Raw genomic sequence first — 13,868 nt, 5'->3', positions numbered from 1 at the left:
ATCATATAACTCTCTTTGCAAATCTCTTAATAATAAGGTATATGTTATAGAGTCACACTGAAGAAAATTTACAAAATAATAAAGTATTAGAGGAAAATTACTCCTGAACAGGTCAACTAGGTACAGAATAAGAACTATTTTCATTTTGATCAATTTCTTTTGTCTTATTTATATGGTTTTAAAGAACTCTAAAATTATGGTCCAACTCCCCATTTAATTTTTCTCCACATTCACAGTTATTATAGAGACATTCATCATGTCTTATTTGTCATTATACTTAGATTGAGTTTGCAGGAATAAGTTGGGAAAGAAGTTGATGAATTTAGTTTTAAACATGCTAAGTGACTGCTTATGGGACATCAAAGTATAGTTTTTGTTTCCTTCTACCACAAAATAATTTTACTTTTGTCACTGACAATATGCATGACAATGTAATTGTATCATTTTTGGTTTATTAAATATTAAGCACACATTAAAAATGTTTTAAGAAATGTGATACATTAAAGAAGTCAAACATATTCCTTCTCAATATATTTTTTCTGTTTTGTTTCATATCCAAATAACAATCTACAAAGTCATAAATAAAACTATCAACTCTTACAATCTAGAAGTATACATAGATTTTGTAGTTTGACAAAAGTTTTCTTTTAGATTTTATAAAACAAACTTGAAATATTCACAGTGTTCATTATCAAATGACTTTATCACATGGTCTTATTGTTTCCCAACCCTTCTGCAGTAACAGACCTTCCAGTGCACTTTGTAAAGATACTAAGTTTAAGAGTCAGATGGGTGCCTGGCCCAGTGGCGCATTCCTATAATTCAAATAACTCAGGAGGCTGAGGTGGGAGGAATGCAAATTCAAGACAACCTCAGCAACTTAGCAAGACTCTAAGGACTTTGTGAGACCCTGTCTCAAAATAAAAAATACTAAAAAGACTGGGGATGTGACTCAGTGGTTAACTTACCCTGGGTTCAATCCCTGGTACCACCCTCCTCAAAAAAGCCAAAAGGGTGAAAAGCCTAGATTTTTAATAAAATAGCAAAGAAGGTTGCTATTTTAAAAATGCTACTACAGTGTAAATACTTATATTATCATTTAAATGATATATAACAAAATTCAAAATTTAAAAAATAAAATCAAATTCATATTAGTCTTTGTAAAAAAAAATTCCCGAGACTGTTAGAATAACAGAACAAATAATAGCCTAAATTTCCTAAAATTTACTTTTGGATCATTGCTTTGATGAGTTAAAACTGTAAGGATAAAAACAATGGCACACAAATAATTTTAGAAAGATATAACTCATAATTCCTACTTCTTCAGAAAATATTAAATACCTACTGAAAGACACTACCCACCTAGTAATTTGTTAAATAACCACTCAAGATTTACTAGGTATGCATTGCAATTTTATGTAATAAAAAGGAAATTTTATGTATTGTTTGTTTAATTTTATACATTTTTGCAGACCTTCACTGATAGCGCATAAAATTTAGAAAAAATATTCCAACTAGTATTAGATTTAAATGATTCAAATTGCAAATAATACTAAGTACTGCCATTATTTTAATAAATATAAGTTTATAGAAGTTTTACTAATCAATCAATACAAAAATGATCTGGTTCATACAATTCACTGCCTGCATAATGTTTAAAAATTAAATATTCTTTGCAAAAGAGCAGATTACAAGAAATATTTTCCATTCTTATATTTTAAAAGACAAGAGTTGCTGGACATGGTAGTGGCACACCTGAAATCCCACAGCCTCTTGAGACACTGAAGCTGGGGGATCATGAGTTCAGTCAGCCTGGGCAACTTAGCAAGACCCTGTCTCAAAATAAAATAAAATAAGGCTAGGGATGTAGTTCAGTGGTTAAAGCACCCCTGGGCTAAATCCCTAGTACCAGTAGAAAAATAAAAGAAAAGAGTTTGCTACATACACAATGAATCTAAATAAAAATTAAAAAGTGGTGGCTGAAAGCCTGTTAACTTTCAGCCCAATACAACACAAATCCACATTTGTAATGTATGTATAAACAATTTAATGGAAATGTCAACAAGTCATAGCTACTACTCATCACTACTCACAGATTCTACTACACTTCAACCAGGTACAATAGATGTATGCAGCGAATGACTGTTTAGAAAATTAAAGCTATCAGAGCTATAAATAAGGAATAAATAGAGAATAGCAATGCCAAAGCATTAGGGGCATTAAAAATAGTGTATAAGATGTGATATAAACACATCTGATAATTTTAAGTCACTTTCCACTGACTTATAGAGCTATGTTTTTTAAAAAAATTATTTTTTCTTTTTAGTTATACATGACAGAATGTATTTTGACAAATTATACATAATGGAGTATAACTTCTAATTCTTGTGGTTGTATACAATGTGGAGTTACACTGGTCATGTATTCCTATATGAACAAAGGAAAGTTATGTCTAATTCATTCTACTGTCTTTCCTATAAAGCAATGGATTTGTGTTTCTTTTAAAAAGGAAAACTTTTCTATACTGATGTATATAGTAATTTTACTGTACATTTTTTACTTCCAATCCTCTTGCAGAACTTGACATATCTCACTAGTATTTTTCAAGAATGTTACATTTTTAGCAGCCATTCATGGTCTTGGTCACTGCATTTAGATTCCCTCCTACCCCTCCACAACTGCTACATTTTTCATGATGAAGAACAAGGAGCCAGGAAAAGGGATTGACTCAGAATTGGAACTTTTTCCTCAAATACAGATATTAAATTTATTATTCCATGTCAAAAGTTGCTGCCCTGATTATGTGGACTCTGCAGTTACTTTCAGGGGTTCTGCTGGTTCAGGGACCCAACAGTTGATACGAAAAGTATACTTTTGGGAGTATTGATAAGAAGTGGGCACGGGATTCACTTTCTCATTTTCTTACCACAATCAGATTTTTATCCACCTTCTCATACATGTAGCCATGTGTGCTTCAGGGAAAGCTGACCTTACCCCTTAGCAACAGGAATAAGGCCTGATTAGTTCAAGTCTGAAAATTCCCGCTAAAGAAATGGAATTACTCTATTAAACTCATCACTTAGAACTCAACTGGTCACTGAAATACCAAAGGAGATTTTTCTGGAGGCTATTAAAAAGGATATCCCTTGGACTGGGGTTGTGGCTCAGTGGTAAAGTGCTTGACTAGCATGCGTGAGGCACTGGGTTCGATCCCTGGCACCATATAAAAATAAAACAAAATAAAGGTATTGTGCCCACTTAACAACTTAAAAACTTGTGCCCACTTACAACTTGTTATTTTGGAAAAGTACTTTGCCATTTTGTTTCTCAACCTTTCTCTATCTGCTGAATAAAGAAACATATAACTTTTATCATTCCTGCCAGCATTTTTTATGACCTTATGGAAAAACAGCTGTAGATAAAGATGTTAATCTGGACAAAACAATGAGAGTCAAAAGGAACTTCAGTCTTTAATAACATCATTGAGCCACTGAATCAACTAGTCCTAAAGCATCTTTCCTATACAGTTCCAATTATGTCTTTCAGAATGGGTTCTTACGGTTTAAGGTAGTCTTACATGAGTCTTTTCTTCTTTATAAACACATAGACTCATGGAAACAGAAGATATCTAAATGATGGTGGGACATATTTGATAGTTTCTGAATTTGAGTCTGACTCTATAGCCACCACATAACCACTATGTTTATACAAAGTAGACTCTCAATAACCCTTGTTGTGTGAACACAATTTTATTTTCAATGAAGAGCATTTTGTTACCAGATTGTTTTCATTAACATTGGGCTATTTACTATACTGCCAAATACTGTTCTACTTGATAGCAATATAATAGTGACTTGCTTATGGAGTTTATATTCTGGTTGGAGAGAAATAATAAATATGTAAAAGTAGCATAGCTATACACCATAAGAAGAAATAATTTGTAGGAAAGGGGTTCAGGAATAGGTGGATGGGAAGCAATTTTAAACAGGTGATTGGGGAAGAACTCACTAAGGAAACACTAAGCAAAAACTTGAAGGAGTCAAGGGAGCAGGCCATGATGCCAAGTGGTCAAAGAGCATTAGAAACAGAAGGAATAGCAAAAGCAGAAGTCCTAATGTAGTAATGTGCCTTTGTGTTCTAGAGGCAGAATAACTAAAGCAGTGAAGAGTAAGGGAAGAAAACAGCAGATTATTAGATCTCACAGATCAAAGGAAGCCAAGCCCTGTAAGGCCTTGTGGGCCCTATGAAGGAACTTTAACTTTTAATCTGAGTGAGATAGAAAGTTTTATATACAGGAGAGTTAAGGTCTTATTTATTTCCTAAAAGGATCAGTCTGGCTGTTGTATTAAAAACATACTGGAGGGGCTGGGGTTGTGGCTCAGTGGTAGACCGCTCGTCTAGCACGTGTGAGGCCCTGGGTTCGATCCTCAGCACCACATAAAAATAAAGAAAATAAAGGCATTGTGTCCAACTGCAACTAAAAAAAATATTTTTAAAAAATATATGTATACTGGAGCAGGTATAACCCTAACATCCAAACCAGATACCAAATGGCAATTATCAATTATCTAGGAAAGAAAACTACAGCCCAATTTCCTGATAAATATAGATGCAAAAATCCTTAATGAAATATTAGCAAATCACATTAAAACACATATAACGAAGAAAATACACCATGACCACAAGTAGGTTTCATCCTAGGGATGCAAGGTTGGTTCATCATACACAATTCAATAAATGTAATTCACCACTTAAATAGAATAAAGAACAAAAACCATATATATGATCATCTCAATAGATACTGAAAAGGCCTTTGATAAAATACAGCAACCATTCATGTTAAAATGCTGTAGAAACTAGGGATAGAAGGAACTTATCTAGCATTATAGAGGCTGTATACAACAAACCCAAAGCCAACATCATACTGAATGAAAAATAAATGAAAGCTTTTCCTCTAAAATCAGAAACAAGACTAGGATGTCCACCCTCACCACTTCTATTCAATATAGTTCTCAAAATTCTAGCCAGAGCAATCAGGCAAGAGAAGGAAATTAAGGAATACAAACAGGAAAATAAGAAGTCAAACTTATCACTGTCTGTTGATGACATGATCTTATATTTAGAAGACCAAAAAAATTCTTCCATAAAATTCCTAGAGCTAATGAATGAATTTAGCAAAGTAGCAGGATTCATTCATATATCAATAGCTTTTCTGTATTCCAAAAGCAATTCAGCTGAGAAAGAAATCAGGAAAATCATCCGTTTCACAATATCCTCAAAATTAAACAAACAAACAAACAACTGGAAATTAATCTAAACAAGGTGAAATATTTCTACATTGAAAAATGAAGAAAGAAATTGAAGATAATCTCAGAACATAAAAATACCTCCCATGTTCTTGGATAGGAAGAATTAATATTGTCAAAATGGCTATATTACCAAAAGCAATATACAGATTAAAAAACTCAATTCCCATCAAAATAACAATGACATTCTTCACAGAACTAGAAAAAAACAGTCCTTAAATTCATTTGAAAGATTAAGATATCCAGAAGAGCCAAAGCAATTCTGAATAAGAAAAGTGATACAGGAGGATCTCAAATTATATTACAGAGCTACAGCAGCAAAAATAGCCTGAAGATCAATGGAATAGACAGAAACAAACTCACATTTCTACAGCCATCCAATACTTGAAAAATATGCCAAAAATATATGTTAGAGAAAAGACAGTCTTTTAACAAATAGCTGGGAAAACTGGATATCTCTATGTAGAAGAATGAAAGTAGATCCCCATCTTTCATTCTGCACAAAAGTCAAATCAAAATGGATCAAAGAGTTAGAAATTATACCAGAAATCTTAAAACTGCTCAAAGAGAATAGGGTCAACACCCCATCTATAGGTGGAGGCATCAATTCCTCAGCAAGACCCCTAAAGCTCAAGAAATAAAACCAAGAATCAATAACTGGGATGTCATCAAATTAAAGGTTTCTTTCTACACAGCAAAGGAAATGATTAAGCGTGTGAAGAAAGAGTCTACAAAATGGGAAAAAATCTTTGTCAGCTGCTCCACTGACAGGGGATTAATTAATATTAATAATATATAAAGATCTCAAAAAACTCAATGCCAAAATAACCTCACAGTTATAAGGCAAAAAACAGACATACCTCAAAAGAAGAAACACAAATGGCCAACAAATATATGAAAAATGTTCAAAATCTCTAGCAATTAGGGAAATGCAAATCAAAACTACACTAAGCTTTCATCTCACTTAATCAGAATGGCAATTATCAAGAATATAGATAATATATGCTGATGAGGATATGGAGAAAAAGGTACACTCATACATTGTTAGTGGGACTGCAAATTAGTATAACCACTTTGGAAAAACCATATGACCCAGCTATATCCCACTCCTCAGTATTTGTTCAAAATAACTAAAATCAGCATACTATAGTGATACAGCCACCACAATGTTTACAGCAGCACAATTCACAATAGCTAAATTATGAAGCCAACCCAGATGCCTGTCAACAGATAAGTGGATCAAGAAAATGTGGCAAATATATATACACAATGGAGTTTTTACTCAGCCATAAAGAAGAGTGAAATAATGGCCTTTGCAGGTAAACAGATGAAGATGGAGAAAAGTATGCTAAGTGAAATAAGCCTGACTCAGAAAATCAAGGATCAAATATTTTCTATTATATGTGGAAGCTAGAACAAAATAAGGGAAAGAAGGCTTTGGGGGAGGAAAATAGATATCATAAAGATACAGGGAATATCACATTGGAGTAGAAGTAGGAAAACGAGAAGAAAAAAGGAAAGGAAAGTTAAAGAAACATGAAATGAATTTAACAAAATCATTTTATATACATATGTAAATGTGCCAAAGGGAATTTCTCCTTAATGTATATGTAGAAAATACCAGTTAAATATAGATAAATAACGGAGTGAAAGGAAGATAAGTAAGGGTCAGGGAAAATTCGGAGGAGAGGAAATCAAATTCCTTGTATGTATGATCTTGTCAAAATGAACCCAAATACTATGTAGAATTATAATGCTTTAATTTTTTAAAAAGGAAAAAATATACTAAAGCAAGAAAAATGGAAAATTAGGATGCTATCATATTGAAAAAGGTTAAGAGATTGTAGTGGCTATCAGCGTAGTAGCAGTAGAAATGGTAAGAGATAGTTAGATTCTTGATATATATTGAGGGTAATCAAGATTTGTTGATTGGGTCACATTTGAGGTATGAAGAAAGAGAGAAAAGCTACTTCTCATATTTTTGGCCTAAGTAACTGAATTGAGATGAGAAGGCGGTAGGAAAAACAGCTTTGGAGGCTCAGTTTTGGAAAGGTTAAGTTTAGATTCCTATCAGATATCCAAATGAAAATGTGGAACAGGTCATTGAATATATGAGTCTAAATCAAGTTGGAGATATGAACCTGGAAATTATCCCATAAATGATATATTAATGAATTAGGTAAGTGAGAAACAAAGAAACAAAGAGGTTTCAAGATCAAGTCTTTCCAATGTTAACAGTTTGGAAAGCTGAAGAGGAACTAACATAAGAGACCAAGGAGCTATAAATGAAGTAAAAAATCAAGAGAGGAAGATGAGCAATATAATCTGCATGCACATGATTTTTTTTCCAAAAAATTTGGAGGTATTTTGTATAAACAGGCAGAAAGTCTTTCTTGTTTGCCACCAAATCCCTTGTGCTTAGCTGAGAAGCTGTACAAAATAAGTGTAGGTTGAATACTGCTTATCCAAAATGGTTGGGACAGGAAGTAATAAGGATTTTAGACTTGGAATATTTACATATATAATAAGATATTTGGGGGTTGAGGCCCAAGTTTAAATAAAAAAAATTCATTTATGTTTCACTTTATACACATAGCCTGAAGGTAAACACAAAATTCATTTATTTTATTTTCCTTTTCTTTGTTGTTACTAAAGATTGAACCCAAGGGTGCTTAACCACTGAGCCACATCCTCAGCCCTTTTAATTTTTTTAATTTTGAAACAGCTTCTTACTAAGTTGCTGAGGCTGGCCTTGAATTTGCAATCTCCTGCCTTAGCCTTCCAAGCTACTGAGATTACAGGCATGTACCACCATGCCTGGCTTCATTTATGTTTCATCTTTGAGAGCCTGAAGGCAAATAATTTTGTGCATGAAACAAAAATCTGTGTACAATGAAATATCAGAAAGAAAATGTATACAAGAATTGCCAGCTAATACCAGAGGCTAAGAAAGCCTGTGTGGTTACAAACAGCATTTCTTAGCCTACCTTGCAGCTAGGTAAGCCCATGTGACTAAGTTTTGGAATAAGAGCAGAAGTGATGTATGCATGCTTTCATAACAAATGTTCTTGCTCTCCACCTTTCTGCTAGCTGAAAAATGGTAACTATTGGAGCAGTTGTTCAAGATAGAGATCGAAGCCACATCTTGAGAATTCTGAATCACCCTGCTAGCCTGAAAATCCTGTGGAGCAGAAATGTCTACTTGTTCTGGCTTTTGTGAGAAATAAACTTTTACTTCATTTAAATCCTTTTACAACTGTAGTTATACCTTGGCTATTTAAAAAAAAAAAGGAAACAGAAACTGTGGTCACTGAAAGAATAATTTTTGTCTATTTTGTTCACTGCCATATCTCTTGTACATATCAAGCATTCAGAAATATGTACTGAACTGGGCACAGTGGCACATGCCTATAATCCTAGATACTACAGAGTCTGAGGCAGGAGAATCACAATTTTGAGGTTAGTCAAGGCAGCTATCTCAAAATTTAAAAAAAACCCTATCTTAAAATAAAAAATAAAAAGGTTGTGTATGTAGTTCAGTGGCAGAGTATCCCTGAGTTCAACCTTCAGTACTACCAAAAAAAGAAAAAAAATTACATTCAATATGTGAATGAATTAATATGGTATTAGCAATTATAAAAGCTAGAAGACAGTAAAGATAATTTAAATTCTATACTCAGGCACACTATTAACAATTAAATGTATAATACACTTCCAGAAACTTAAGAACTTAAACATTTATATACTATAGTATACTTTAACAGGTTACTATGCAAGTATGTGCCCCTACCAAAATGAGGGAACACATAAAGAAAGGAATCTAAGAAACAAAAATTCAATACAGGAGGAAGGTGAAGGGAATTTCTGGATGATAAAGAAACTTCTAAGATGATGGTTGGGTCAGAGGCTAAGACAGCAACCAGTTCAAATTGGAAAATGTCAGGAAGGAGGTTTCCAAGTGGAAGAGGAGAAGGGGTGGAAAGGGGAAGATAAATGAAAACTCTGATAGGTTTTCTAATAGGCTTGATCTTATGAAAATGTGCTATAAAAGGGCATGGGAAGACCAAGCAATGTCTTAAACAAATCCATGCTTTAATGAGTAAATTCTTAACTCCAGGAAATAGAAGTGTATTAAAAAGGAAATACAATAAATACCATTTGATCTAATAGTGAATAATATCACATTGCCCTCAATGTGCTAAGTATAGGTAAGGCAGAACATAAAATCCTCATCAGTAAATAGTATGCAAAATTAATGATTCAAAAGAGGAAGCAATATAAAAAATCATTTTAGAAATGAAGTTTCAATGAGGAACAAGAAAAGGGGTGAAGAGACATGGGGTAGGGAGCTTCTGTTAATTTCATTTTAAATGTTTAACCAGTTTGCATTGGTTGCTGTCTCAGCCTCTGACTCAGAGCCATTGAAAAGACTGGAATTCCTGCTACTGTCTATAACATATACATTTTACTATGTTAGACGGGAGGTTCTCCAGATTGAGAGAATTATTCCCAAAGCTGCTGTGTTCCTTTTTGGGTTTTTTTTTTGTCTTAAACAAATTGCCACAGAAAGTTAATAACATTTTGATAATAAATGATGAAATAATTTAGAATGATAAAATACTGCTTTTCTTAAAATACTACTTTAACTAAGTAAGATATCAAGAAATAAATTATCAAACGCTATCCTGGGAACTTTAAATAAACATTTAATATAGTCATCCCTTGGTATCTGGGACTGATTATAGCATATTTCACAGATACAAACTCCACAGATGCTTAAGTCTCTTACAATGCATAATAATGTTATATAATGCAATTTACTATGATATATTTGCTTTTAACCTACATATATTCTGCAAATTTAAATCCTCTCTACATTATTAGTATTGTTTTGAGGTGGGGTACTAGGGATTGAACCCAGGGTGTCACATATGCTAGGCCAGTGCTTTAGCAGTGCAGGGTTTGTTTTTTTTTAAAAATACAAACCCTGGAGGTATTTCTAATTGTCCAGGGTGACACTGAATTTGCAATACTCCTGCCTCAGCCTCCTGGGTAGCTGGGATTACAGGTGTGTGCCTCCATGCCCAGTTCTAGATTATTTATAATACCTGCTATAGTAGAAATACTATATAAATAGTTACACTGTATTGTTTAGGAAACAATGACAATATAAAAAAGTCTATATGTGTTCAGTACAGATGCAAGCACTGTAGGTATAACTACATTTTCAATATGTGGCTGACTGAATCCATGGGTATGGAAACCACATATATAAAGTGCTGACTGTGTATTATTCCTACAGGAAAATGAATTGGAAGGGGTGGGGAAGAAGATAGGCAACTGATATGAAATAATTGTTCATTCTGTGCTAAGAAACAAATTAGGTATTCTAAATAGTTATTTCATTTGGTCCTTAATAAGTTTGGAGATAAAAAATAATTTGTTCAAGGTCACACAGTCCCTTGAACACAGGTCATAAAATAATTTTAAAAAACTATAGGAAAATTTAAATATTACATAATAATAAGCAAATAATTCAATTTATTTATAAAAATTTCTTTCAAGCTGGGAATATAGCTCATCGGTAGAGGGTTTGTCTAGAATGTATAGGGCCTGGGGCTCAATCTCCAGCACAACAGAAATAAAGAAGAAAAGAGGGATAGGGTGAAGGGGAGAGGGGAAGGAGGGAGGGAAAAAATTTTCTTATTCTTTCCATGTTGCTAAGCCCCAAAATGTTCAAATACAAATTTGGTCAACCAGATTATTATTATTATAGTAATTTCATTAGAATCATACTTACTTGAATGTGGCAAGAGCACTGTAGCAAAGATGCTATTGCTACCTATTGAAAAGAGAAAAATTAATTTGAAAAGATAGGTAACATGTATGGTTTTATTTTTACATGTCAGCATAAAGTAACATGTAATATACATAGCACAAAATTTTATCACCATCTTTTAATGTGTCAGTTTTTTTTAGAAAGATGAAACTAAGTATTCCTTGTACCTAGAATGTTTTTCTCTTTCTTAGTGTAAATGGTTCCCCTTCTGTCACAGTCCCTTTCAATTTTCCTCACTGAACTTATGTACTTATTTTTTTATTCACTGCCTGTTGCTCCCTTTCAAGTGGTGGTGAGGTCCCAAAAGTACTAAATAAATCTTTTTGAATGAATAAATCAGAAAACAACATGCATTAACAAATGCATAAGTGTGATAATCACCATTTTCACATTTAGATGCTACTTTTCATACTGATTTGATTACAAAGGATTCTGTAGTTTGTTAATTAAAATGATGAGAATTATCCGAAACAAAAATTCCTTTTTTACCAAATGGTTTGTATCAAATACTTACCACAGGAACTATTGAGATCCATATCTGAAAACACACTATGTTCTGAAGAAGCAGACACTGGTGGAGTAGATGTTGTATTTGGAGAGGTTGGTGCTGACACTGTTGATTCGAGCTCAGTTTCAGCAACTCGACTAAAGCTTATCTTATAAGGTTCTCTTTCTAATTGTGTTGGATGACCTCGTAAAGTGCCTGAGGTAGAGCCATGCCGTCCTGAATTAGGCCCTATTCCAGGAGATTTTAAGGAGTAGGTTGATTTCCTAGCCTAGGAAAAGTAAACATAATTAGTATCATTTATTTTCATGAGTTACATTATTAGTTAATTAGTTCTCAAGGAACCAGTTAATTAATTCTCAAGGAATAAATTAAAAGAGTGCAACAAAATACCAATCTGCAGGGGCAGTTTGTGGTATTCTAGTAATAACTTCTGGATTTAACTGGATTAATTTAAAAATGAACTTGAATATAAGTAAATCTCTTTCAATAACTGTAGAAATAAAATGCCTAAAAAATTGTGTCAAAACAACCTTTAGCTCCTAAAACACTTATATCTAAACTTTTTTTCAAATAACTTATATCAATTTAATAAATATTTACTGGTAACATAATTTATGTTTATATTATGTTATGTGCTTCACTTTTTAAAAAGTCCCCTTTTCCCCTTTTCTTATACTAAATGTTCAATCTCTATAACAGTGTTTTCAAAACCCTTTGGTGAAGAGGGCTATCATTGTTCCCTATCCTAAACTCCATCCCAATTTTAAAACTCTGGCAGTAGTAACTTGATGAAAAAACAAAAAACTCAGATTCATAAATTTGAGTTGGAGGCAAATGCTGTGGTAAATGCCTATAATCCCAGCTACTCAGGAGGATGAGGTAGGAGGATTGTCAAGTTTGAGGCCAGCTTGGATATTGTGGTTTGGATATGTGGTATCCCCCAAAAGTTGATGTGTGAGACAACGAGGGAATGTTGAGGGGTGAAATGATAAGATTATGAGACCTATAACATAATCAGTGGATTAATTCACTTCAATGAATTAACTGAGTCGTAACTATGGGCAGGTAGGGTATAGCTGAAGAAGTATATCACTGGGAGTTATACCGTTGGGTTTATATTTTGACCCTGGTGAGAAAGAGTGCTTCTGCTGCCTGGTTTCCATATCTTGAGCTGCTTTACCTCTTTCACGCTTTTCTGCTTCTGCCTGATGTTCTATCTCACCTCAGGCCCAAAATTAGGGGTCCACTGACCATGGACTGAACCTCTGAAACCATGAGCCAAAATAAACTTTTTCCTCTTGATGTTGTTCTTGTTGGTCATAGTGATGAAAAAATGACTAAAACACTGGGCAATGTAAGAGACATCCTGTCTCTAAAATTGAAAAAAAAAATAAAAAAGACTGGGGATATAGCTTAGTGGTAGAGCCCTTGCCTTCCATGCATGAGGCCCTGGGATAGATCCCTAGCACCCACTCAAAAAAGTTTGAGTTAAAATCTCAACTGTGCCAAAAACTAGCTGTTCAGTCTTGAAAAAGTTATTTAATCTCTTTGAGCCTCAATTTTTTTATTTATAAAGTAAAGATAATCTCTATCATATACTGATGTGAGAATGAGATACCATGCAACTACCTGGTTTACTGCTTTGCCAAAGGGAGTCTGTTTATAAATGATTTTTACTTTTTTCCAAATCTTGCTTCACTTTCAGTGACTTAGAATTAGTCTTCCATTATTTCTGTTGCCACTGCAAACCTGTGGAATAACTAGAAAGTGTAGAAGCAATTCCTAGTGTGAGAGATGGGTTTCACTGGCAACCACAGACCATGGAGCCCTAATGGCAAGAGCCAATGGTCAAGTAAAAAAAAAAAAACCTATATACTACTGCTTACTCTTTTCCCAGTTCTTTTCACTTCCTTTGTTCCATTCAGCTACTGCTAGGCTCTCATATTCTCACACCTGTTTCTCTTATACTAGAAGGGATCAAAAATTGACAGATAAATGGTAGTAGGACAAAGGATACATCAGATTTTATCAAAAAAGCTGATATCTTCCTTTACAGTATACATAATTTTAGAAATAGTACTATATAATATCTAAAAATAGCTATTTGATTACAATTTTAAGGAAATAGGTTGTTAAATATTAAAAATAATATTTTCCAACATTGTCATGGACTTACAAATCGAGGAGGCTGTTTGTAGTTTCGGGGTTCGATTTC

The sequence above is a fragment of the Ictidomys tridecemlineatus genome, unplaced genomic scaffold, assembly GCF_052094955.1.
Source record: "Ictidomys tridecemlineatus isolate mIctTri1 unplaced genomic scaffold, mIctTri1.hap1 Scaffold_61, whole genome shotgun sequence".
Taxonomy (NCBI): Eukaryota; Metazoa; Chordata; class Mammalia; order Rodentia; family Sciuridae; genus Ictidomys; species Ictidomys tridecemlineatus.
This window is presented reverse-complemented; position numbering follows the sequence as displayed.